Below are 27,859 nucleotides of genomic sequence, written 5' to 3' on the forward strand. Positions count from 1 at the left end.
GCTTGATTTTTTTTCTGTTGGAGTGAAGACATACAGACTACATTTTTTTTTAAAAGATCTTTGCTTTTGTTTACATTTTTTTCACTAAGCATGGTAGTCTAAAAGAATATTTTTAAACCTTGGCTTTCAAATAGACATTGCTATAGTTCAAGAAGAGGATAGATTACCCATTCTTACTGTTAGGAGCATTTATTTCATAGACGAGTGAAAAAGAAATCACGAAACGGTCAAAAAAGAAATATGTCACTATCCCACAAACTAAAATTCTCATTGTAAGCTTTCCAATGCTTTTTAAATGAAATACTTACCATTGAGGAAGGCAAATAGCCCCTTTAAAAAGATGCTTTTCCTTCTGTTTAGAACAATTGTTTATTATTTGTTATTTTAGCACCACACAATTGCTTGTCTCAAAGACACGTATAGTATTTAAATCTAGTATATTTTTGAGATCTTTGTTTCCAACAAAAATTGATGCTATTAAGAAAAATACTATTTTAAAGACAAACCACTGTGAGAACTCTAAATAGATGAGACACTGGATATATTCACTTTATGTATGTATTGCATAATTTAAAGGAAAATAAGCTACAAAAATGACATTATATTTATATAATGCTTCACAGCTACAATGCACTGACACATATTTTCCACAATGCTGTGATGTGGATATGGCTAGCACTGGAATTACAGTGTGAATTCACCATCATTTATTGTTTACTCTATATTCTATGCTTTACATACATCACATCATTTAATCCTCAAAACAACAACAGAAGATTTCTTAGAAGGCAATCCTCCATTGGCTCAGAAAAATCCCTGCTGTATACTAAACCTGTCCAAAAAATATCAAACATGCTTTGATGAATTTTCCAACTTTCATATACACACAAAAACTATCTGCTGTATGTCAAAAACATAGTGGGATTTATTTTTCATATTTAAAAAAAAAAATAAGGAACCTGAGGCTTAGGGGGTGCTGAATGACTTGCCTAAAAGCAAAAGAACAGAGACACAACAACTACATGCACTGAGCACCAACTATGGATGCTGTGAGTGCTTTACACCCACACATACAATCACGGGATCGCGGTTCATCTTACCAACTGCTCCATCAGCCTAGTATTGCGATATTTTTTTTCCTCTAAGTTTTATTTTTAATTTTATTTTTTAAATTGTCATACATGAAAATTAACTTTTTTCTTTAGATGTACAGTTCTGTGAATACTAACTCATGTTAGATTCATGTAACCACCACCACAATACAGAACAGTTCCATCACCCAAAAACCTCCCTTGTGGTACCCCTTTATAGTCACACTCACATATCTCTCACTCCTAACCTCTGCTAATCACTGATCTGTTCTCTGTCACTACAGTTTTGTCTTTTCAAGAATATCGTATAAATGAAATCATACAGTATTGTAACCTTTTGAGACTGGCTTCTCTCACTCAGCCTGACGTCTTTGAAATTCATCTAAGCTTTTGCATGTACAAATAGTTTGTTTCTTCCTATTGTAGTATATCCATTTTAAATACAAAGAAAATAAGACATAAATTTGTTCTTCTTAATGTGTCTTACAGATATCTGCTAGTTTCATATTCTCCCATGGTTACCCTCTGTTCATCTTTTGTGTATGCCCTTTTGAAACCTAGATTTTGTGGCCACATTGGTTTATTTAAATGCTTTCCCTGTTTCTACCTTATTGGGATAAAGTGTGATTGTGCTATTGGAATATTGCTTTTAGAGCCTTCTTCCCCTCATCCCTCTTCAATTATCTTTCCTCAATATCCTCAGAATTTAGATATAGGCAGCAAAGCTACTTTAATAGGCCAGCTTTTATCAAAACTCCTTGGAAATGAAATATCAAAAAATTAGCTAGGGGCCGGCCCCGTGGCTTAGCGGTTAAGTGCGCGCGCTCCCCTGCTGGCGGCCCGGGTTCGGATCCCGGGCGCGCACCGATGCACCGCTTCTCCGGACATGCTGAGGCCGTGTCCCACATACAGCAACTAGAAGGATGTGCAGCTATGACATACAACTATCTACTGGGGCTTTGGGGGGAAAAAATAAATAAATAAAATCTTTAAAAAAAAAAAAATTAGCTAGGGATGGTGTAGACATAGGGGATCCAGTATTGGTAAAGGCACACTGAGTAGAAAAGTTTCAGAACCCAAAGATGATTTTTGCTTATTTTGCTTATTTAGGGAAATTTTTATTATAATCATGATTAATTTAGATGTGAACAAATTAAACATTACTTTACTCTAATTAGAACCACCTTTAAAATCATGAAATTAGGACTAAAGGAAACTGCCTGTTCATGCCACTGTGAATCTGCCCCTACACTGTCCTAGAGCTCTGAGCAGTGCATTGAGAGAAGGCAGCTCTCAAACACGGTTGATTAAATGACCTATTACCTATCTCTCAGGAACATTGCCTTCTTAAATGCTCCAGTGGCTCCTTGTGTTTCCATTGTCATTGAAAAGCAGATTTTTATTCCCAATAACATAACCAACAGATGTCTCCAAAATCCTAAGGCAACTTAGGATGGTGGCAGTTTGTGGTATTTTCTCATCCCTTATGGTGCATTGGAAATATCTGTGCAACCACCTGTGTTCTTACCTTTTGCCCATGCAATCAAAGCTGTTTCATAATAGAGCCAAATTAAATAATAAAAAGGCTCTAGCAATCAGAAGATTGTCTTCTAAGTTCCACCCTTCAGAAAGAAAAAGAGGTGAACTTTGAGAACTAAAAAGAGTACAGTTTATTTGGATTCTTAAATTGTATGTCTTCTGTTACAAATTAACTTGTATTATTAAAAATTGTCTACTGATATTTACATGAAAGAAAAATAATCCACAAGCTATTACTCCACATTCTACCCAAAATATATCTTCTGACTCTATGTAGTTTTAGGCTGTTTCTCTTGAGCTTGTTCTGATGCCACCCATCCTGCTGTCATGATACATTTCCAGAATCCCTTGTGCTGATTTCTCTATCAGAGTCAAGAGCATGGCCTCCCACACTGCTGTCAAAAGCCACAGTGGTATGTATGAGTCGATGATCAAAGACAAACCTTTTACCAGGGAAAGTGCTTCCCACAGGAAGATTGCCATTGGATACAACTGTCCATGAAGTATATCAATGTCCTGGTGGAATCATCAGAGGCCCTCCAAGGGAAGTAGTGGGTTGAGAGGGGCACAAGTCAAAGTAGCCAAAAGGAAACACATTAGTTTCAAGGTGAGTTTCTTTTGATTAAATTCTCAGGCCAGAATGTGAAAGAAGCAGAGCTATCCTGAAGTACTTGACTAATCCTCACCACACAGATCTATACTGTGGTTACCTATTAGATAGTATACACGCTAGCTATCATCTCCTGTTATGGTTTCCTCGCTACCCCTTCTAGATAGATTTAGCATAAAACATGACTGTCCCTTGTGTGTATATCATGAGATGGGTGCCTTGCTGATGCTTTACATGGTGAGATTTTAACTCCAAAGTTGCAACATACTAGAATGTCTCACTTAGTTGTGAAGGATGTCACAATAATTCATTACACGTCAAAGCTTAAAGGTTTGGGAAATAATCCGTTTTAAAAATTAGATCATATTCAACGTTATTCATATAATAACACAATTCTCATACCCACTAGGTTGTATGCTCCAGGTGGGTAAGATTCCTCCCTTTTTAATTCATCAGGAAAGTGCCTCTAACATAGTAGGTTCTCATCAAATAGTTGTTACATGAATAAATCCCACTTATATCCCAATACAGTTTCTTGAGGAGTAGAGAAAGAGTGACAAAGTAACCAGCTTGCCAGGTGTTAATTATAATCCATGGAAATGTCATATGCTCATGGGAATATGTCACCTATGCTAACATTATCTATCAGAAGCACTGCAACAGTGCAAAACAGAAGAGGGAACTGCTATTTTAGACTCAAACAAATTATTTCTTAACAAATCTCTTTTTTATTTTAACCTGGAAAATAATACTAAGCCAGTGTTTGGTATGGAAGGAAATCATCATGAATAATTACAGCAGCAACATTAGCTACTATAAAATATTATGCTATGATCATAATGCGCCACACTTTATACGTATCACTTCAGTTAATCCTCATGACCTTATAACGTAGGAATGATTCTCTTTAAAGATAAACCAAAGTGGTCTTCCTGGTGGTCAGTGGTGGAGCAGTGTTCAGAGCCAAATCTGCTTGATGCCCAAGTCCATGCTCTTTTCACCTCAACATGATGCCTCCACTGAACAAGGTAAAAGAAAATCAGAAATGCCTCAAAATTATTAGCTGCCTCTTGATTGTAAATTTGTTTCCAAAATTTAGAAATCCAACGGCAAAACATCAAAAAAGAATTCTAGCATGTACAAGGCTTCATATTTCACTATAATTAGCGTGCCAGACCATATTGTCAGTAAAACTACGTGTAAGAGGATCACTTACATTCAAGGCAAGAAAACTTGTAGAAAAAGAATTACTTTAAGCTGCACTTTTTATTCCTAAAAGGGAAGCTTTTGGCCTTAATTTTCAAAGTAGGCCTAAATGTAAGCATTATTGTGCAACATATCTACACAGAAAGATCGCTTCTTGGGTACAAAAAGAGGATATACTATATTCTTCATTGGTTCCTATGCTAATTTTGGCCTTTCACATAAAAGGCTTTCTTGAACAGTTGCGCCGAATGTATGGTAATTTTGTGATATAACCTCTAGGTCACATAATACTCAGTCAAAGTTACCAAAATAATTTCTTTCAAGAGAATTTGGATTCAGTCCCTTCATAAATAAAGAAAATCTAGGAAAAGGAAAAAGAACGTGTTCTTTTAAGGAGGGAAACAACGCCAAACGAAAAGCAGCTAGCGCCTAATTTTACAAAGTCAGTGACAGTAAGTTTAGCGCATCTTTTCATAGTGTACTTCAGTACCACATGACGCTTTCTAACCACGGATACCCTGGGTATAGAATTAATCCATAGAATCATGTCCTGGGTCCTTCTCTCTTCTTTTGCCTTAGCCTGTGTGATTTGTGACCGCCTGTCAGCCCTATGTGAATAATCCACAGATCTACATCTGAATGTTTTAGAAATCTTAAACGGCTCCATGCAATCCTGGCAGCACTTCAAACAGAGAACAATAGTGTCTAAAGACAGCTCACCCTTTTCCCTTCCAAACCTATTTCTCCTCTTGAGATCCCTTTTTCGTTGTTTATTGCACCACTGGTTATCCAGGATCACACCTTTGGATCACTTTGACTCAGTCTTTTTTGTCCTTTACTCATCATAAGTAAACATTCTGCTGCATCAGAATTTGAATATTTTTATCATGTCCACTGCTGCCACCTAGTCCAAGCCACTGCCGTCTCTCAGTTGGGTCACTGAAATGACCTCACATAATATGTCTTCTTGCTTCTTCATTTCCTCCTGCATTGGTTAGGATTAAGTATTGGTATATACGATAGAATATCCAAAATAATAGGACCTTGGACAAAACAGCAGTTCATTTTTCTCATATGTGAATTAGTCCATATAGAGGTGGTTTAGAACTGTTATGGGGTTCTGTGGTATCAATGACCTAGGTTCCTTCCATCTTGTTGCTCCACAATGAAGAGGGTTCCCTTCATAGTCTAAAATGTTCACTCCAGCTTCAGCCACAAAGCCAACATCTGATTCAGCACATAGGCAGGAAGGTTAAAGAAAAAATGCTCCCTCTTTTAAAAGGCAATTTCTGAAAATTGCACGCACCGTTTCCAGTTTCCATCCCTAGAGCTGAACTTGGTTTCAGTGCCACACATAGCTGCAAGGGAGGCTGGAAAATGCAGTCTTTATTCTGGGTTGCCAAGTTAGGAAGATAGAGAGAATAAATACTGGGGGACAACTAAATAGTCTCTACCATAACTTACTAGAGTCATTTATCCATTCAGCAGCCAGAGTAATCCTTTTAAAACATAAGTTCTCTGATCATGTCTTCCGAAGTTCTTCAACAGCCTACAAGGCCCTATGTGAAACAGGAAAGAGTAGTAGGGTTACCCTTAAACATTGCTGGTCTTGAATTTTAAATGAGATGACCCAGAATGGTTGTGAGTCAAGCCACATTCAGCTATAGAGATGCAGGCATAGAGTTGGATTCAGGCAAATCATTGGATAAAGGCAGGATTTGGGGTTTGCCAGGTAAGTATGACAAAGTGAAAAAGGAGTCGCAGAGTTGAGAAGTACAAAAGTGAGTGAACAATGGAGTATAATATGGATAAGGATGGAAGTAAGGATACAAGCCAAGTGAGTATTTGGTCCTACTCCTCCAAGGAAGAGATGCAAAATGGAATTAAAAGTGTAAAAATGTTATTAGGGAGAATACCTGTGTGAAAGAAAATAGGAATGGAGATGGAGAGTGCTAGGAGAACTGCCAAATCATGAGGCAAGTCTGACAAGTGGACTAGAAGGTTGGGTGTAAGTATCACAGGCTGTCATGCAGTCTAAGGACAGTTCAGCAAGCCATCACAATGCTTGAGCCAAAGGCGGCAGACAAAGGAGTCCCACATCTCCCAAGAATGGGTCTGCCTTAGAATGCCCACCACAGTCAGTCACTGGCCTCCATGCAAAGGCAGCAATGGATTTCAAAGTGCAGCCCCCGGGGTCCTCCGTCCTGTGGTAGGAGGTCTGCAAGACACATTCTTGTGGCCACCCCATTGAGAGACATGTAAAAGGTGATAGAATCAAAGGATTATAGGTCTCAATTGGAACAAAGAAATTTTGGAGATTGTATATTCGAGGGAGTAAGCTGGATAGATAGGAATCAGAAAGTCTGCAATTAAGATTTAAGAAGGAAAGTAGTCATTGGTAGTGACAAAGTTGAGGGTGTGACCACGAGGACCAGTGGCTGAAGTAGGAAGGAGACAAGATCATAGGAGACGGAAAAAATCAGGAAGACAAAGGCATTAAAGAGATCTTCTGCTTGGGATATTGAACTCATCAAAAATTGTAATCTGGAGACAATGACAGCATCCAGATACTGAAATCTTCAAAGATTTATGAGAAGCAACTTGGGGTCTCCAGAAGACTATGCAAGGGGGCGAGTGGGTGGTATAATATGATGGTATGAGTTTTAAAGCTGTGGTTCTTTAGGGGCAGGAAGGGAGAAACATTTGAGAGTGACAATGCGGAGCAAGTAGTATATCTATACCATTTCCCAGCCCAGTGATTCAAAGAGTACGGGAAAGAAAGCAGTCACTTATCTAGAAGGGCAGAGGCAAAATATTATCTTTAGTATTTGGCTTTAGCTATGGCAAAAAAAAAAAAAAGTGAAAAGGGACAAAGATGCTGAGCTTTAAAGCCGAGGTATTTTTGCTTACAACAAATGCATTCCAGAGGGCAGAAGAGTTGGGTTTTAAGAAATGAGGGGAAGCCGTGGAAGGAATCCAACTTAGGAGCCACACAGAGCCATATGGGAATGAGAATCCAAGCAAGAGTCCAGCTGGGCTTTGGGCTTCTTGTGGTAACTCATATAAACAGGGACGCGGGGCGTAATAAAGCTGATATTATATCTGGTGGATTTCAGTTGTGAAGCCCTCCTCTAAACAGTCTAATGCTATTCTTTGGTGAAATTAGACTACCAAAGTCTACATACTAGGACTGTATTATTTAAACCTAACCAAATCACATTTTTAGATCCTATATTTGACTTTTTTTTAACAGTTTGTTATAAGAAACAGCTACATGAGGGGCCGGCAGGGTGGCGCAAGCGGTTAAGTGCACACGTTTCCGCTGCGGCGGCCCGGGGTTTATCAGTTCGGATCCCGGGCGTGCACTGACACACTGCTTGGCCAGCCATGCTGTGGTAGCATCCCATATAAAGTGGAGGAAGATGGGCACAGATGTTAGCCCAGGGCCAGTCTTCCTCAGCGAAAAAAAAAAAGAGGAGGATTGGCAGATGTTAGCACAGGGCTGATCTCCTCACAAAAAAAAGAAAAAGAAACAGCTACATGAAATCCACTTCTACGTGTGTTGTAAAATTTTAAATAGGCCATGAAAAGTTAAGGATGTTTAGAGCAAACGTTGAAAAAAACACAAAGACATACGGCTGAAAGCAAATAATAAAAAGGTAGACCTAAATCCACTCAAATAAAAAAAATATGTTAAACATTAATGGACTAAACACTCTGATTAAAAAGCAGAAATAGCCACATTGAATAAAATAGCAAGACCCAACTGTTTTCTACAAGAGATGCACTTTAAATATAAAGATGCTAGATTAAAAATAAGTAGGTGGGAAAAGATCTACCATGCAAACAGCAAGCATAAGATTGGAGTGCTACAGAATTATCAGATAAAATAGACTTTAAGGCAAAGAGTATTACCAGAGATAAAGACAGACAATTCATAATGATAAAAGGGTAATTTCATCAATTAATTTCCCACTTAAGGCCCTTGCGTCTCAAGGAAGCCCATAACCAGCTGCAGTCTGGCTGTGGTTCAATGAAATTGAGAGGAGTCTGGTTTATCTAAACTACAGAGCTGCTGTGTCTTCCTTCAATTCTCCCTTTCCTCTAATGCACCTGTCCATTAAGCCCTGATCAAATACTATTTACCTCATCAGGCCTTATTACTCATTTTACTTTAATTAGTACTAAATCTTGTGGCAGACTGGGAATCAAGTCTCACGCATCAGCTTTCCACTGAGGACCCCCTTTGTTAGTCCATAACCTTGCATCACATTGTCAGACCCATGTTCTGCCTGGTTATTTTGTAGGACAACTAATATAAGTTACTGAAGTCCTTTGTATAGCTCCTAATATCTGAAAATATCAGGAACATTGCAATTGAAATATCAGCATTATTCCAATTCCCTGTTTCTCTACTTTCATAGAAAAAGAAATACATGTCTAAACCACATAGACATAGATACAATAAGAGAAATAGATACCCACATATGTCTATACAAATGATATTGCAACATGATCCCAAAGGGAGTTATACGCCATCAGAGTGTGAGATTCTTTTTCTTGGAGAGTGAGAAATTCTTTTATAAATGTGTTCCTTCGATTTGATTCTTTTCAGCTACAAATCGCTAGTAGACTGTTTTGTAAATGGATTCACCTCAAAAGATAAATATGGCAAGTTGCCTTCTGCTGTATCCAACAAAAGAGTTGCTAACAGATAAAAATACTCCTTGGGAAGAAGGTGAAAATGCATTCTTGTTATGAGTCACATCAAATTGTAACAAACTGTTTTGGAAAGAAGAAAAACACCAAAGAGAAGTTATCAGAATAGAATGCTGTCAGATGCTATATCCAGACTGGAAGATATCCACAGAAGATGAATAGATAAAGTTTCACTTCTGTTTGCTACAATTTCAAAGCAGTGAATTTTACTCTATTATAGACATCAAATTAGAAACTTTTTTTTGCCATATTACTGGTTTCAAATCAATGTTGTTTTTAGACTGCTGTGTATGTGTACATATATATGCATACACAGACACACACACAGACACACACACATATATATTTCTCCCCTAAAAGCATAATATTGGTGATCAGAATAGGTACATGATTACCTTTACTTCATCATATGTTTTCTTCTTTCTCTGTCACATAGCATTCCATAAGGGACAGTGAAAATAAAACAAAATTTTCAAGAGCTATTGTCTACTAAAACTTTTTTGGATTTCACTTACATTTATATCAGTCTCAATATTCTTAGCTTTATTTCAGGGAATCAAATGTTTCAAACAACAATCCATCCTGTTTTGAACATAAAAAGACAATTAGAATTAAAGTGGCAATGTCTACAAGAATAGGAAAAAGGGCTTTGCCCTTTAAGCTTACCTGCTTCATTGCCAAATTGATTATTTAAAACAAAGATAAGTCTGTGTTAAGGTGAATTATGTAGATTTGACTATTCAAAATCCATTCATTTTGGTCACTTTCCTCATCAACTTAACTAGTCCTGCAGCAGCCTACATTAATCAGGGCTAAATTAATAAATCACTAGGTTCCAATCTATTTCTTTCATCAATATAGCCAAAAAGAGTATGAATGAAAAAATTGAAAAAGAGAATAATAACAGCATCTGTTTTATTGCTTCTTGTTTGTTTTCACTTGTCATGAAGATCCTTGGAAGAAACTTAGCTTGCTTTACAAAAAAAAATTGAGTCACAAGTCATGTCATGGTCTTCAAAGGAAAGCAATCTACTAATAATCAAGATACAGTCCATATGGAGTATTATCCTACCCTTTATTAGCCAAAGACCCCCCCCCCCCGCGTAACCCACCATCATATCCACAGTAAAACAGGCCTCTCCAATATGAAAGAGAAGAATGGTCTTAAGGAATCAAATAGAAGCTGTTAATATTAGAGGTTGAAGTGCTATAAATTAACTATTTGCTGATCTTATTCTTATACCACAAAAGATTGGAATTTCTCACAGAGTTCCTGCATATTTTTAATCCTTAATACACACACACACACACAGAGTTCCTGCATATTTTAATCCATATTTTACACCCACACATTTGCACGCATGCACACACACACCTTTAAAGCACTTCACTTGCTCAGAGTGAACAAGGCCACGTTTTTATTCCCAAACACTGAAGAGATTTTCATGAAGTAGACTCTCAGCATATTCACTCTCCAGCCTCCTTTTCATTTATTCTAAAATACAAAAATGTGTTCAACACTTACTTCTTGAATATCCATCATATGTCAGGCACTGGAAAAGGCATTAGAGTCCATTGATGAATATTTCCTGAACTCTTTCTCTTTGCTGTACTCAATGGAAGGGTGGGTACGTCACAATTGCCCTTTATCTCAGCCATTAAACTATGTGGGAACAGCTTCGTAGTTTCAGCTCTCACCCTCTGTGCTCCTTGAACCCATCTTAGTGCACAAGACACCCAAACAAAACACAAATTCCACCTCAAAATGATTTTAATTGAATTTTCATCAGAAGACAGAAAAGAAGCTATATTACAGTCACAGAGAAAAATATTCTCCTCACAGCCTCATCAAGTCCTGCTACCTTTATTTCTCCTCCCCGCCTGGACACTCCAAATCCCCTAGCTGATACAGCCTACTCAACAACACAAAAGCCCAGCTGCATTCTAAGCAGCCTCCAGTAAATAAAACCCCGTGGTTAGTCAAACCCCAAGCGGTATTTTCATTCCTCTAAAAAGCTTCAATAATCCATCTGTATCTATATATCTGTGTCATATCTATCTATATCTATATCACATTTCTTCTCATTTGAACCCTGGCCACCGAACTAATTGTTCACTCAGTCTTTTCAACCCATCATTTACCTGAGTAGATGTACCTGTGACCATAAATCCTTTATTTAGAAAAAGCATGTCACACCTGGATTCTTGATAGCATAGACTATGCCCAAGGTACATACTGTCCCGGTTCTACTTTAAGAGTAGAGGCTGCTCAGCCTTAAACCAGCTCCAAAGCAGAAGTCCAAGTTGGGACACTGAGGTCAAAATTGTTTGGTTTCCCTACACAAAGACACTGGGACTGCTTATAGGCCACTCCGTGGATGCCTGTAGAGCCTCCTGTCCACATAATCCTCCTGTCTAAACACATCCATTCTCCCTCCAACTACCCCCTTTCTCAATCCAAAACTCAGTCAGGCTTCCCCAGCTGCATGTTCAGGACCCTCTCTGAGTTCTTAGGTGCAGAATAAGGAGAAATAAAAGCTGGACAAGCGAGCGAAATAGGGCGGGAGCAGGCTACTTACTCGCCTATATAAGCAATTTCTCCTCACTTTTTCAAGTCAAAAAAATGAACATATAAAGTCGATAAAAAAGCAGATAAATCCTCAATAAGTGTTTATTGCTGTTATTGTTGTTATCGTTACAAATATTATTTCTATGTGTTCCTCTGTCAACCGTGGGAAAAGAGAGCCAAATCAAGTTACTCTTTAAAAACAAGCACTTGCACTACAAGCAGACTGGAGGGAAGAGGGACTATCCTTGCCAAGGACAAGTTTTAATTGATGATGGCTGCAGCACTAATGAGGCTGCCTCCCATTGGTATGGCTCCTGCTCCTAAGTACCCCTCAGAGGGGTAGCCACAGAGACAGACAGAAACGATTCACTCTGTTGCCAGAACTTCCCATGTGGCAACATCAATAATCAGAGCAGCACTGATCCTCTGCCTTTACATCCGTGTAGTCAGCTCATACCATGTTTAGGGAATCAGACTCTCCAGGGAAATACCAGTTAATAAAATAACTAGAAATAAGCCAAGCGTTACTCTAAAGTGCTTCTTATGGTAGATGACCAGTGTGTATTATAAGCAAAGACTAGTGACATGTAAAACATTTTATTCAAGGCTTAAGAAAAATAAAATTTTCAATTGTAAATTTAACAGTTGTAAGTAAAAATATTTCTGTATATTTTCAATTTTCCACGTGAGTGAGATATTTTAAATGCAGATACTCATTTCTGCAAAAGACATGAGTAACCTAAAAGTTTTAAACTTGAGTAAAGGAGGAGAAAATTAAGGTAATTCACCCCCATTAAACCTCAAATATCCAGATATCTGACATGACTTCTCTTGTTTCTTGAATATCTAGATTGGTCCTTTGAACTGCTCATTTTATAAGAAATATCTAGATTGGTCCTTTGAACTGCTCATTTTATAAGAAAGTAATAGCTGTAATTGAGTATTTACCATGTGACACAGTGTACCAAGTACCTTAGGTTAATTGCCTCATTTATTAGTCGCAACTTTCTGGATAGGTACAATTGCAAATGAGGAAATTGAGGGATAGAAAGGAAAGTAATTTTCCCAAGGTCACATAACTAGCACATGATTGAACTGAGATTCAACCCAAGTGGTCTGGTTCCTAAACCTGGTCTTGTAACCACTAACTTTACTGCATTCTTTTAATTTATCTGATCAAATAGAGTTCACCAAATAAGTTCATGTCTACTTAAAAGTAGAAGGTCAAACATTTAGAAGCAAACTCTTTGCAATCTTCTTTCGTATTTTCAAATTAAATTTGACAAGTCTGTACATATTTCAGTATCACACAATTTTACTGCATTTTTTATATCACAGTTCCCCTCACTCTCCAAAATCCACCAAGACCTTCAATTTTACCTCCAAAAAAATCCTGAATCAGTCCACCCACTATTCTCCAAGTCCACTGCCATCACTTTATTCTCAGCTACTGCCATCGCTTTCCTGGAGTACTGCAATAGCCTCCTAATTTATCTTCTTCTTTCCATTTATATTCCCCCAAATTCCCTGAAATATAATCCTTCTACATAATAGGATGATTTTTATAAAATTTAAATCAGATTATGTCCCTCTCATGCTTAAAGCCTTTCAATGACTTTACCCTGTTCTTAGAATAAAATGTAAACTCTTTAGCGTAGCCCACAAAATCCTTCACAATCTGGCCACTACCTATCTATTCAACCTCACCTCACCCTACTCTGCCCCTTGCTCACTGAGCTTTAGCTACTTGGGTCTTCTTTCTGTTCTTTTAAAGTAACCTCTGTTCCACCTCAGGGCCTTTGCGTTTACTCTTCCCCAGAATATTCGCCTGGCTCTTTGCATGGATGGCTGTCTCCATCTCTTCCGTCAGGACTCAGCTGAATGACACTACCCGAGAGATGTTTTCCCTGACCACTTGTCTAAAGTAGTGCACACACATGCACAACACCCCCCTGCCTTACCCATTACCATCTATCAGAGCCCACTCTTTATTTCCATTAAATTATTTTCCAGAATGTGCAGTTATTATCTGCTTTCTCCACTAAAATGAAAACCCAAAAGGAGGGACTACCTCTCTTTCATTTGTTGTTTTGTTCCACGCCCAGCAAAGATCTGACACAGAGTAGAAATTCAATAAACATTTTTGAATAAACGAATGAGCTCCTCAGACTTCCTGTCCTACTGTTTTTAAAATCTAGCTATGAAAATTCCTCTTAGATATTCAGAAAATCAAAGGACCTAAGAATATTAGGTCAGATTAATGGAAAATCGTACACAAACACATACAGCAAAAAAAGCTGAAAATATTTCCATGACACATATACCATCAACTACAATCATAAATCTGATTGAAAAGACTGGCATGAAATGTTGGACTAGCATAATGCTTTCTAAAATTCATAAATTTAGTCTAATAATCACCTTTTCTAAATAATTTTACGTTGGAAATAAAGGTTGAAAAAGTGTTTAAGTAGGCTAATCTATCCTTGCTCCTCTGCATGCATTTTTGTTTGCTTGTTTGTTTGTTCAAAAAACACTGACTAAGAGAACCACAAATTCCACTTGGTTTTCATACCACCTGAAAAGCAACTTTTCACCATCTCAGTGGAAACAGTGCAAAACTTCTCAACAAATTACAATCAACCAGAAGATGTTTTCAGAATAGGTTAGACATGTATATACATCTTTGGTTAACTGTGTCAGCAAATTTTTCATTGCCTACTGGACAAATTTCTGAGCAAATTTATTGTCTGTCTCGTGGAAGATAGCCATTTTTGTATGCCAAGAAAAAAGACAAAGAATATGCCAAAGCATGAAATATTATAGGAAGAGAGCTCAATAAGAAAGGTAAAGCAAACGAGTCAAAGTGATACCCAAATCTCAAGGTGAGTCTCCTGTGAAAAAACATCAGTTGGTAATCCCTGCCTAAATCATTACTGCCTGCAATCCAAGACTCTTGTGGGTTTTTGCTGAATGCAACATTTATTGATTTCCTACTATGTGCAAAGTGACACGTGTTTGAAAGTTGAATAATGTTGAAATATGGTCCCTGCTCTTTAACTGATTATAGTCTACCAAATTATGCACAATTATAAACAACTCTTGGCTCAAATACCTCTTCCTCGTAAGTAGAAGATCCCAATTGACTTCAACTATCTCATATGTCAAGAATTTCTTCACAGTGATGCTATGTTTCTGTATTTCTGTATCCTTTCACTACAGAAAAATAAAATATAAATATTTTAATTAATTTATTCTATCTTTCCTGTACAACGCAATTCATTTTAGATATAGTGCAGCACAATATCTGACATGAACAATGAGAGTTTATATACTGAAGCATGTAAACTAAAAGCAAGTCCTCCAGATCTGATTCCAAGGTCCTGACTCAACCAAAACTCAGAGACTAGCGTACAAGTGCAAATGATAGACTCATGCCCTCAGGAAATAAAAGAGGTTCAAAGTGTAAAATCCAGCTAGCAGTTGCAATATCACCTATTGCTGATCTATTGCATTGCCTGACTTCATGAGATTAACCTGAACAGGATTTCAGTTTTCACATTGATTTAATGGAAAACTGAATGATATCTTAAAAATACTAACGTCAAAAATACTGGAACAATGGTATGATGATGGATGGTAGCTACACTTTTTGTGGTAATCACTTTGTAGTGTATACAGGTGTCGAATTATAATGTTGTACACTTAAAATTTACATAATGTTACATACCAATTTTACCTAAATAAAATAAATAAATAAATACTGAAAGAATGAAGCTTTTATTCATTCATGAGTATTGAATGCCTACAGTATACCCTGCTTATATTAGGCGCCCTGACTGGTTTTTCTTTAATTAGACAACATTTGAACTCCATTTATTTAAGATACACCCATGCAGGCAAATATATACCAAAGAGAAATGTGCAAAATAAGAAATGACATCTGCTTAATAAAACTTCATACTACTCTACAAAGAATAGCTCACCTGCCTTTTATTTTAATAAAAATTGGCTGTATTCAGTGGAGTACAGTGAAGTGGAGACACCAAGTTCTTTTTTAAATGTAAGAAAATCCGGTGTCTGTTACCTTTACCTTTTATGAGTTGCCTGCTCTCCCGTATTTGGCAAGACAAATAGAATTACATACTGTGAGTGACTCAGAACAGAACTTCACTATCAATCATCTGCCTGGCTCTGCACAAATTCTGTAGGGCATTCAGGACATTTTGCTGCCTATGAATATTTTAGACAAGAAGAATCCCTGAAAGCTTCCTGGTGGATTAACACAAGAAAGGAGGATGTTTTCATGTTTTATAGCTATTTGCTAAAGTACTACGGCCATTACTACACTCCAATGAAAAGATGCCACTTTAAACAGAAAGAAGCAGCCCTGTGGAAGAGTTCTGGCTCCCTTTATCATAAACTGATTTCAAAGTAATGATATATAATATATTGATTTTTATGAATCAATCTATTGCATTCATGCACTCCTCTGCAGAAAATGAAATGCTATACTGGTGCCAACACCTTTACACCTAGCAATAATTGTGGGAAAAAGAAAAAGAAGAGGGAAGAAAATGTAGGCCAGCCATTTAAGAAAAGAAGTTTGCTCACATACCTCTTTAGCTTTGCCAATGAGATAAAAAACAATTTATTAGCTTCTCTATCATTTCATTGTGGGATTCACACCCCTGAATAAACAGCAGAGTACCATTCTCAACAGCAAGTCACAACTTCTCAAATAAAGCTTATACTACTTTATTTTAAAGATAACAGAACAAATTTAGAAACCACAGGAAAATAAAACAGAAAAAATTCATTTGTGTGCCAACTACTATTGATATTTTAAAGTATTTCCTTACAGTTTACAATATACTTTTATATGTAGTATTCTGTATCTTACTTTTCCACTAATATTTTCCCATGTTTTTATAAAGTCTTCATAAACATTTTAATGGCTACATAACATTCCATCAAGAATATGTAACAAAGTTGATTTAACATTTGCCCATGTCAGATATTTAGAAGGCGCCCAGTTTTTACTCTTATAAATATTATTATTTCACATCACTGTTCATATATAGTTCCCTTATTTTTGATTACTTTAACTTTTTTATTTCTAAATTAAGCAATATCTCTTCCATCCAGAAATGAATAATGCAGACAACTCCCCAATGACAAAAAATAATTTTTGTGTCTCTTCTATAACTAAAGACAGTACAGTCGTGCACCACAGAAGGACACGACAGACAACAAGGGACTGCATATACCACGGTGGTCCCATAAGATTTGTACCACATAACCTAAGTGTGTAGTAAGCTATATCATCCAGGTTTGTGTAAGTACACTCTATAATGTTTGTAGAACCACAAAATCGCCTAAGCACGCATTTCTCAGAACTATCCGCTTCCTTAAGCAACTGCATGACTGTATTTAAAAAGTTCACATATATCTAGAGAATAAACTAATGACTACCAACTATAATGTCCTTTACAATTTATTAACATTCTTACAACTACCCTAGGATGTGTAATTATCTCACTTTTTCGAATTAATAAATTGTGAGTTTATTAATGAGTTTAATTACCCTACTCAAGTGCAGACAGTCAGTAAGGCGTGGGGCTATTTTACCCTAGGCTTTTCCAACCTCAAAGTCCACCCTCTTCTCACCATATTGTGCTGGGCGGGAGCTGGGAGGCTGTACCCCGTACTTGTTAAGAACATGAGCACTAGTGTCCCACAGCCTTGGCCCGGAACCCACTTCTGCCTCTTATTCTCTCTGTGATCTTGTGTAAATTCGAGTCAGCCCTCTATATCCAGAGATGCCAAGGGTTCTGCATCCTCGGATTCAACCAACCACAGATCCTGTACTGTTTACGATCAGGATCCGTGTTTGGTTGAATCCGTGGGTGGTTGAATCGCGGATGCAGAACCCACAAATATGAAGGGCCGGCTAAGGGGTTTGAGCATCTGTGATTTTCGTGTGCCCCGGGGTCCTGGAACTAATTCCCCCCTGATACTGAGGGACGACTGTACTTATCCCCTCTGTGCCTCAGTTTTTTTTTTTTTTTTTTTTTTTGTGAGGAGATCAGCCCTGAGCTAACATCCGCCAATCCTCCTCCTTTTTTGCTGAGGAAGACGGCCCTGGGCTAACATCGGTGCCTATCTTCCTCCACTTTATATGGGACGCCGCCACAGCATGGCTTACCAAGCAGTGCGTCGGTGCGCGCCCGGGATCCGAACCAGCGAACCCCGGGCCGCCGCAGCGGAGCGCGCGCACTTAACCGCTTGCGCCACCGTGTGCCTCAGTTTTTTAATCCCCTAAACTCTGGTGATGATAAAAATATTAAATCTAGCATAGGTTTGTTTTAAGAATTAAATAAGAAAATTCAGTTTATTAAGCACCTAATGTCTACATTAGTTTTTTACCTGTTATTTTAAGCTTTCCATACATTTAATGAATATAAACTTTAATTCTACATATCATCCATATTTCCACACTCTCAAATAGACAATATACACTTCATCCTCCATTAAGAGTAAATATGAAACAAAGCCACACCTCAAAACCATAACCCACAATCTAAAAAAGGATAAAGCAGATTACTCAATCAACCTACATTCAGACACATTGCTTACACTTGTTAAGGGCTCAAATTAATTAATCTAGTTAAGTGACCAATACAAAATATATATTATACAGCTCAAATGAGATCATCTGATTATTACCTTCTCTGGTACTACATCCTCACATGACCTTGTACAAAGTCTTCAACATAATCAACTTTAAAAATAGCAGTTAAGGTATGACTATAGTTTTAGTTACATTCATAATGCACTAGAATGAAAACACTGAATAACTCTAGAAAATTAATTTAGACTTCTTGCAAATAATGGAAATGAAATTTATTTAGGTCAAGAGGGAAATCTTAAATTTGCAAAAAAGAAAAATCATAGTAATTCATGACAAAGGACAAGCAGCAAAGGAAACGACAAGCAGCAAAGAAAAAGTTTCTGCATGAAGAATTGAATCAGTCAGGGTTCAACCGAGAAACAGACCCATGAGTTACGGGCTAAGAGATTTGTTATAGGAGTTAGATCTCACACAATCAGGGAAAGGACTGGGCAAGTGGAAGGCCAAGATGGAAGCGAGAGTGAGCAGCTGGGCAATCTGAGAAACCAGGCACACCCAAACACTGAAAGGGGGCTGTGGAGAAGGCTCATGGAGAGGTCTATGGGAAGTGTGCTTCTGTTCAGCCACCGCTTCTGTGAGTCCACCATGGAGAATACAGGAGTGGACCTGGAGCCATTGTGGGTCAATAGGGTGAGCAGTCAGAAAGAAAAACTGGATGCAGAGAAAGGACCAGCTGGAACCTGCTGGCATTGCCAGCACCTCTGTATCTGTCAGTCACTGCATCTAATCACATCGGCCTTCTAGGGAAATGGTTATTGCTTCACTTCTACCTTCCAAATATTGCATAAAGCTCTCTTTCAGCCAATTCTAACCTAAAACCACACAGGGAGGAGCGTTCTAACACATATGGTTCTAGCATAATTGACACAATACAAACCACCACAAGAGTTTGGATTAAATGGACAGGAAATTAGCGTTATAACACAGCATGCCTCTTCTAACAAGAGTTCTTGCTATCACAGAAAGAAAAAACATCAAGATGCTAGGATCAAGGAAAACTGCAACATTATTGAGGGGGGAAAAGCAAAAGCCTTCTTTCCACAACAAAACATGGGAGGCAAAATGGGAATAAGCAAGTAAAATTGTCTGATTTGCATATCTAGGGGAGAAATGATCTAGTAGGATTACTCTTCTCAAGTTAATAAAAAATGGTTTCTTCATTAATCATCATCACCATTAAACAAGACTCAACTAGAATCTTTGTTGCTCATCTATTATAGCTTATGAAGACAATGAAGGATTTTTCAATTTTTTTTTCAAATTTTTGAAGGGAAAAATAAAACTTAGAAGGTCCAAAACATAAAAAGGAAGAAGGCAAGAGAAGTGCTAAATGATTGCACTCCATCAATCTGAATGGGACTGATGGAATGTGAAATAAGTTCTAGGGCAAAAATACACCATGGAACAAAAGGAAATGTCAAATATTATTTATTTGTTTAGCATTATAAGGCACAGATAGGAAAGGAGAAATGGAAAAAAATGTTTTCCTTAAATAAAATTTCTAAAACATTTTGGGCACTGAAATGTGCCCTACAGCCCTCACATAAGAAATGTAAGGCCACTGTTGTTTTGAAAAAAATACATATTTTTCTAAAGAACAAATTATAATGGGAAGCATGGAATTTCTCAGTGAGGCTAGTTTTCAAAAATAAATTAAAATGATACATAATAATCTAGTAATAGAAAGACTATCAATGATCAAAATGAAGAAGGACATTTTTATCTGGATTACTTTAATTCATTGTTAAAACAATTTCAATTCAAAATCAATTATTTATTATTTCATGTGTGCTACTGCTGCATGAGGTGCTCGGTATACAAAGATGAATAAGATGTACGTAAGTGGAAATCTGCCATTTGGGTTAGCGATAGAGAATCTGAAGCTCTTTCTATTTTGTTTGCAGGGTCTCCACTTTATTATCTTGGTGGAAGGGCAAAAGCTTCGTTCCTCACAGGAGCTGAAAACATTAGACACTCACATTCCCAGTCACTCTTGCAGATAGAGAATAATCTTGTGATCTAGGCTCTGGCAATGAAAGGCAACCATATCTAACTCTGACTCATCCACCCTGACTGCAGATGCAGTGTCGGTTACCGAGGCTGCAAGGTCAAGGCACAGAAATGGTGTGGTAGCAGCTGTGGTAAAGTTGAGGTGTTGGCACCGAAGAGGCAGCAGTACACGTGTAGACTGGTGTTCTGGTGTAGACAGGTGTAGACTGGCAATACTGGTGTAGACAGGTGTAGGTTATCGTTTCCTCATAGGACCAGTTCTGAAGTGACATTTGGAGCTTTTTTCCTAGAAACATTTTCTCACACCTAGTGTTCCAGCCTACCATTAAACTTAGGAGGTACTCAATATCTTTTCCATAAACTCATTTTCTGCTTAATTGGAGCCAGCATCTGCTGCCTGAAAATAAAAACTCTGAGTGATGTAACATGCTTCCTAGCCTCAAAGATTTCATGGTCTCAAAAGAGACACTAAATGATTACATCATATAAAAGACATAAACATGGTACATCTAATTGACACCGAATATCTCCACTGTGAGGTCTCAAAGGGACTTCAAACTGTAGAATGTACAAAACTAGAACTCAGTTTCAGGACTGGGCCCTCTGTCACTTTCCTCTGAGTCAGTGATTGGTACCACTCTTCCAGTTGTTCATGACAGAAACTAGTAAGACTTCCTGAAACCACCCTCTTCCTCATTCCCAATATCCAATACATCGCCAAGTCTTGTCAATCTTGCTCCTAAATATCTCTCTAATCATTTACTTCTCTGCAGTATCATCACCACCCTCCCAAGGCTAAGCTTCCGTGATCTCTCACTAGACTGCTACATTAATAGTCTTCTTACTGATGACTCACATTTTGGCTTCCTTCCAAACTACTTTTGACAAGGTTACCTTTTTAAAGCATAGATCATATGATTCAACTACTCAAACTTTTCATAGCTTGTCAAGGCTCTACATGCTCTGGCCCCTACACGTCTTCCTTTTATCATTTCTGGTGACTTTCTGGCCTAGTCTTTACATCCCAAACACACTAGCCTTCTTTCCTATTCTCATTGCTCCCAATGCTTCCCCTTGTTTTGTATCATTGATTCCTGCTCACCCTTCAAACTTTAGTTCAAATATCACAACCTCAGGGAAGTCTTTGCTAGAATGCTGGACTATATCTGGTCTTCTTGCTATAAACAATCAAAGCTCCCTATATTTTTATTTATAGCACTTATCACAGTTTGCAATTTATTTATGTGATTACTAAATTAACATTTGTGTCTCCACTGGAATATAAGTTCCACAAGGGCCAAGGCCATGTCTGGTTTGACTCATCATTGTGTGTCCAGTGCCTAGCACATTGAGAACATACTGAAAACAGTAAATATTTGTGGAATGAAAGAGTTAATTATGTAAAAGGAAAAAACAGAACAATTAATTGTACATAAACAGGAAGACAAATGAAGGTAAGGGTTTGCAGAAGTGGTGATACTGGGAAAGCACAGGATTTAAAATTAACTACATTTAAAATGGCCCATCACTACATCATGTCAGAAGTTCATTCACGAAGTCAAAGAGTAACGAGAACTTCTATAAGCAAAGAGAGAACTACAATATCTTTCACTCACCCTGGCTGCTATAGACCCAAATACTAATTGAGGTGATCAAGTTCAAATACATAGTGTCTTTATGTTCTAAACTCCCCAGTTTACTCTTAAACCCAGAATAATGATAAATGAAATACATTTTTTAGTTTCTTAAGACATAGCCACACACAAAATCTAGATAAATGTCATCATGGTCCAGATATAGAACAGAAAAAACAGACTAGTAACTGGAACCATGAACCCAGGGCATTTAGAGTCCCTCAAAAAGAAGCAGCTGTGGTTAACAACTCCAACTCCTAGGGGCTGACAGAGACTCAAGTTCTCCACGATTAGCCAAGGCTTGCTCTGTATCTTTACAGAAACAGAAGTTGGAGGAGGGCTCCTCAGCTCCAGAAAAGAAAGCTATAAAATCCTGTGATTCATCTTGCATAAGTGAAACTTTATATCTATTGAACACCACCACCCCATTACTCCCTCCCTCCAGCTCCTGATAAGCACCATTCTACCCTCTGCCTCTGTGAGTTTTGACTATTTTAGATATCCCATATAAGTGGGATCACACAGTATTTGTCCTTCTGTGCTGTACAACATAGTACGTATATAGTTAACAATACTGCATTGTACACTGAAAAGATTTTTGAGAGATCTTAAGTGTTCTTACCACAAAAAAAAGGTGGGGGCAGGAGGAAACTTTTGGAGATGATAGATATGTTTATCACCTTCATTGTGGTGATGGTTCACGGGTGTACGCATTTGTTCAAACCCATCAACTTGTATACATTAAATATATGCAGTTTTTTGTATATCAATTACTTCAATAAAGCTGTTAAAAATTTTTTTTTAATTTTAAATCCTGTGATTGCCCAGACCTACTGCCAGTGGTGTGCTGATAAATGTTTAAAAAAACAGCTTTTCAGAGGGGGAAAAGTATGCATGTGTATATATGCATATTTATAAATTTTATTGATATAAATGATGTATAGCACACAATTTAAAAATAATAAAATATAAAATACTCTTCATTGTAAATTCCATGTAGCCAGTTGATTCTCACAGAATGCTTTTGTTGATTTTTGTTGAACTCTTGTATCCGTAGTCAACTTATAATTGCAACTGACAAACTAGCGTAGTTCCAACATGAATGCTGGTTGACATTTCCCTTTACATTAACAAGTAAGATAAAGCAATGAAGATGTACGTCAGAACTTCATTCATTGGTGAGAGGAAGAACTTCTTTAATAATAGTTTTTTAATACTGGAAGAATATATCCTCTTTTTTTAATATTGGTAGAATATATCCTCTTTATTTAATAGCTATAAACACAGCACACTTTAAGTTTCGTTTATGTTATTAATATTTTCTCTATTACTATATTAAGTCTAGACAATCAACAAGACTTGCTTTGTGGCATTTGCCAGTTTCTGTAGGAAAATACTCCCACCATGTCCAGTTGCAAACTACCAACAAGATGTCACCAATAGAGACTTGGAAATAATGCATAGTATCACTCCACTATATAGCATGTACACCATAAAGAGGCAAAAGACATAGATAGCCCTAAGAGCACAGGTGAAAGTAAAATGTAGTAAAAATAATTAGGAAGTGATAAGTGTTTAATATTTATTATCTTTTTTAATATAATGTATTTAATTATGTTTGTATAACAATTTTTAATAGTGGCTGTGTTTAACAACTGACTTACAATATTTCTTGAAATTTTAATAACTGGCTCTTAAAAGCCAGTAAAAGCTGGCTTTGGGACATCACTGGCACTACCAGTATGAAGCTGCCGTCTGCTTGTAACTATCTTGGTTGGAATGACACAATGACAACGCCATATTTCCCTATTTCTTTTATATAACACTAAACTACTAGTATCGATATTGGCATTTCAGTGAATGTATTCATAATTTATTAAATTTTTAAAGTTAATGAAATAATTTTAACCCATTTCAAATATTTAAAATATACTTTTACAAAATATCACTAAAAATATGTTTTTTAAATATAAACTCCAGTTTACATTCTCATTCTAATAAAAATTATCAGCAAATAAACTAATAGAAGTAAAATGTTCAAAAATAACAAAAACACTACTTCAAAATGAATAAAGTTTAATTATATACGATTGGTAGAAAATATTATTTAGTTTAAAAAACAAAGTGTGTCAATAGTGGCATTGTTAATCATAGGTATATTTTTGTGGAAACTTTTCCAGTTGCTATAAAAGTTCTTTCTGACTCAGCCCTGGCCAGAATAATGTTAAAAGAGATGATTATAAGCTATTTCCAAATATTTTCCTCTGATTCATTTATCTTCAAAAAATTTCATCGTTTTACAACTTGATAAAAATATTGATAACTTTGGAGAGCTCTATTTGAACAGCTCTTGGCTTTTTTTCAGGGATTACACTCTCTTTGGTAGCAAACTACAGTTTTTGATTCAAGGAAAGCATTTCACAATCTGTGCCATCAGCTTTAGTTTAAAAATGTATAGGTGGAGATGCCAGGACTAAGACACTGATAGAAATATCAATGTTCTCATGTTCATATCCTACTTGTTTAGAAAATCTTTAAATTAGAGTAAGAATTGGCCTTGTAAAGAAAGCTTTGCTTTGTCAAACTGTTGTTTGCATCCTCTTCCTGAGGATTGTGGAAGTTTAAAAAAATTCACTTTCTAAAAGAATGTACCTTTGATCAATTTACATTTTTACCACTGTGTATATCACTTTTGGTTTAAAAAAAGGGAGGGATTGTTCAACAAGTTGTCTTCTCCACCATGAATTGAATATCTGGGTCATTGACCGTGATGTCAAAATATGTGTTATATGTCAACTATGTCTCAATAGAGCTGAAATAAAATAAAATAAAATAGGAAGCACATCAAAAAATGTAAATGAGTGAGCTTTCATATTATCTTTAAATACCAAAATAATGAGCTCATGGGATACGTCACCCCTCTGGGTGCTACGAGTTGTGATGCCTTTTTGGATGCAGTCCACTTCAGCCCAAACAACACCCAGAGCTGCCATCCCTGTTGTTGTAGGTGTAGTCAGAACTTCAATACATCCCTCCTGATCATAGCTACCCTGAGAGAAGCTTTGGTAGGTCCACCTCTGGGCAGCTCCTACTTTCTCGACAGCACTCTAAGTTTTGCAGCAGTTCTGATCGATCTCCAGCCAAACCAGAAAGGATAGCTTGTCTAAGATTTAAATTGTCACCTCCTGTCTATTCAATGTTCAACATTTGGTTCATTTGATTGTTTTACTGATGGCCAGTGGGATAGGAAAGGAGAGATACAGGAGCTGAGTTGTAAAGAGAGGCTGAGGGAGGTTTTGGTAGTGGTGTTAGGGTAAGGAAGGGGAGGCAAGAAAGGGAAGGTGAAGTGATGGGAGAAACAGCCAATAAATAGTGGCAAAGCTGCTGATCAATACACAAAATAACGGTATTCCACCAATAAGATATGCCAGTCTCTCAATACTTAATATTACCTTAACATACAGGCACATTAAAATAAGAAAAAACAGCGTAGTAAACACCACTACAGGTTCAGTGACTGGGCTGTGAGAGGACTGATATTAGCAAAGGACAATGGCCCCAAACTGACAAAATAAAATCTGGTTCTGGCCTTAGGACAATATCTGTAAAAACAGCTAGAAAAGGGAGAGAGATTGGGGAAGATGGTGGCGTAGGCAGACTCTGAACTCACCTCCTCCCACGGACACAGCCAATTTACAACTACTCCTGGAAAAATTAACCCTGAGACAGAACTGAAAACTGCATAAGAGGAACTCCTGCAACAACGGACAATCCTAACTGAGGTAGAAGAGGCAGAGACTCCCTTCCGGAGAGGAAAAACGCCGCCTTCACAAGCCGCCAGCTTCACGGCCGCCGGGAGCAGCCCACAGGTACGCAGCCTCCCTGGAGACGCGGGGTCCTGAGCCGGGGAGCGCCCCCGCTGTGGGCATTTTGTGGACCCAGCACAATCGAGACCAGCGGCATAATATCTGACTTTGCCTGCTACTAAAGCACTGGGGAGCACCTCCAGAAAACCCGGTTCACAAAGAAACTAAAACTGGCGCTTAAAGGGCCCACGCGCAAACTCACCCGTTTCAGAAAGCATCCTAAAATCACCAGAAAGAAAGGTGCACAGTGCCATGGTGAAAAGAGACTCACCTAATAGGCCCTGAGTGCATCTCGGTGAGGGGTGAGACCTCTCCAGGGACTGGGACATTGGCTGCGGCCATTGTTGTGGCCTGGTGTGGGCATGCTGACACAGACGCCATTGAAGTTCTCCCTGAGACCTGCTAGCCCAGGGTCTGCCCCACCCGCTAGAGCACTGATTTAATCCAGCTCAGCCAGGGCAGGCAGCCCACCCTAGAGACTGGCCCCACCCAACAACAAGCCCTCAGGCAACTTGTGGGCCTGCATAGATTGGTGACTGGATTCTCTGCAGCCTGGCAACTGAGCCTACTTGAGCGGGGCAGGGTGTGCACAAGGAGTGGGTGGGGAGTGTGGGGCAGTGGCAGAGTGTGTGGGGCTCCTGCCGTGGAGAGACTGGGTCCGCTTGGGGAGGTCGGGGCGCTCACACGGGGCAGGACTGTGTGGACTGTGTGTGTGGACCTGTGGGTGGCAGGGTTTGTCAGCTGCAGAAGACTTGTGCAAAGACCCACAGACTCAAAGACCCACATAGGAGGTTTGCCCCACCTTCCAAAGCCTGAAACAATTGGGTGCTCCTGTGCCTGAGGCCAGCCCCGCCCAGCTGCAATCCTCAGAGAGCTGACAAGAGACCTAATAGGCTAGAGGCTTACAGCAATTGTAAGGCCCTGAGCCTAACAACCTGCCACGCTGGGGGCCTACTCACTTAAAAGAAGTACTGAAACACAAATGTGGTATTAGAGCTTGCAGCCAACTGTGCTGGGGCTCCCCACACCTGATAAAGAGACTGAAGGGCCCACAACAACTACAAGCAGCTGAGCATTACAACAGCTGGCCAGGAGCATATCTCAGCCTCCCTGGGCGCCTACAGGGAGAGCAAACAGGCCACAACAGAAGGACACACGTAGCCCACATAGGGGTCAACCCTGGAACATTGAGAACTGAGGGAAGCACACTGGAAGCCTCCTAAGGCATCACTTACATAAGGTCACCTATCCAAGAGCAGGAGACGTAGCTGACCTACCTAATACGTAGACACAAGCAGAGGGAAAGAGGCAAAATGAGGAGGCAAAAGAATACATTCTAAGTAAGGGAACAGGACAAAACCCCAGAAAAGGAACTAAGTGAAACAGAAATGAGCAACCTACCCGACTGAGAGTTCAAATTAAGAGTGTTAAGGTTGCTCACTGATCTGGGGAGAAGAATAGATGAACTCAGTGAGAATGTCAACAAAGAAATGGAAGATATAAAAAAGAACCAATTAGAAATGAAGAATACAATACTGGAAATGAAAAATTCATTAGAGGGACTCAAAAGCAGAGTAGAGGATACAGAAGGACGGATCTGTGAGCTGGATGAAAGACTAGAAGAAATTACCCAAGGTGAACAGGTAAAAGAGAAAAGAATTAAAAAGAGTGAGGACAGTCTAAGGGACCTCTGGGACAACATCAAGCACACTAATATCCGTGTTATAGGTGTCCCGGAAGGAGAAGAGCAAGACAAGGGGGCAGAGAATCTATTTCAAGAAATAATAGATGAAAACTTCCCTAACCTAAGGAGGGAAACAGACATCCAGGTACAGGAATCACAGAGAGCCCCAAACAAGATAAACCCAAAGAGGCCCACACCAAGACACATCATAATCAAAATGTCCAGAATTAAAGATAA

At 38.2% G+C, this 27,859-nt stretch overlaps 1 long non-coding RNA gene across 1 annotated transcript in view; it reads right to left on the reverse strand.

The window, feature by feature from the left end:
• Window positions 1-26,327, reverse strand: part of LOC131394773 (uncharacterized) — a 256,592-nt gene extending 230,265 nt beyond the window's left edge. Inside the window, exon 1 of the long non-coding RNA XR_009216231.1 lies at window positions 26,210-26,327. This is a non-coding gene — a long non-coding RNA (uncharacterized LOC131394773). The remainder of the gene's footprint in view (window positions 1-26,209) is intronic.
• Between the last annotated feature and the right edge of the window lie 1,532 nt (window positions 26,328-27,859).

This window comes from Diceros bicornis, chromosome 3, assembly GCF_020826845.1.
Source record: "Diceros bicornis minor isolate mBicDic1 chromosome 3, mDicBic1.mat.cur, whole genome shotgun sequence".
NCBI lineage: Eukaryota > Metazoa > Chordata > Mammalia > Perissodactyla > Rhinocerotidae > Diceros > Diceros bicornis.